The following is a 431-nucleotide window of genomic DNA, read 5'->3' as shown; positions in this document are numbered from 1 at the left end:
CGCATCGCCCGTGAACATTCGCACAAAACCGAAAAGATTATCTTAATACCGTTTAGTTTTTCCTGAGCTTCCGCCAGCGCCTTTTGCATGAAATGATATGAATGATAATGGTTGATAATCATCGCAGTTTCTTCCGCTTTATCGTTGGGGGGGGGGGTATGGAGGGTGGAGGGGGGGTATGGAGGGTGGAGGGGGTATGGAGGGTGGAGGGGGAGTTTATGACTGGCAATAAAAACATAATTCACTTTATGATAACCTTTTTGTAAATGCTTGTATAACGGTAAAATTTCTGCTCCGCTTTTGGGGAATTTAGTTTTTTTTTTTTTCTTATAAAGTAAATACGAGTAACATTTGCTTTTACAAATACATTTCTTTGGAGCGTCAAGTGTACGATATTCTAACACACTAAAATACACCGCCCTGTGATTACT

General features: G+C 40.6%; 1 protein-coding gene across 1 annotated transcript in view; it reads right to left on the bottom strand.

The window, feature by feature from the left end:
* Positions 1-431, bottom strand: part of LOC119590867 — a gene marked incomplete in the record, with an annotated part of 86,927 nt that overhangs the window by 15,970 nt on the left and 70,526 nt on the right.

This window comes from Penaeus monodon, chromosome 27, assembly GCF_015228065.2.
Source record: "Penaeus monodon isolate SGIC_2016 chromosome 27, NSTDA_Pmon_1, whole genome shotgun sequence".
Taxonomy (NCBI): Eukaryota; Metazoa; Arthropoda; class Malacostraca; order Decapoda; family Penaeidae; genus Penaeus; species Penaeus monodon.
This window is presented reverse-complemented; position numbering and strand designations above follow the sequence as displayed.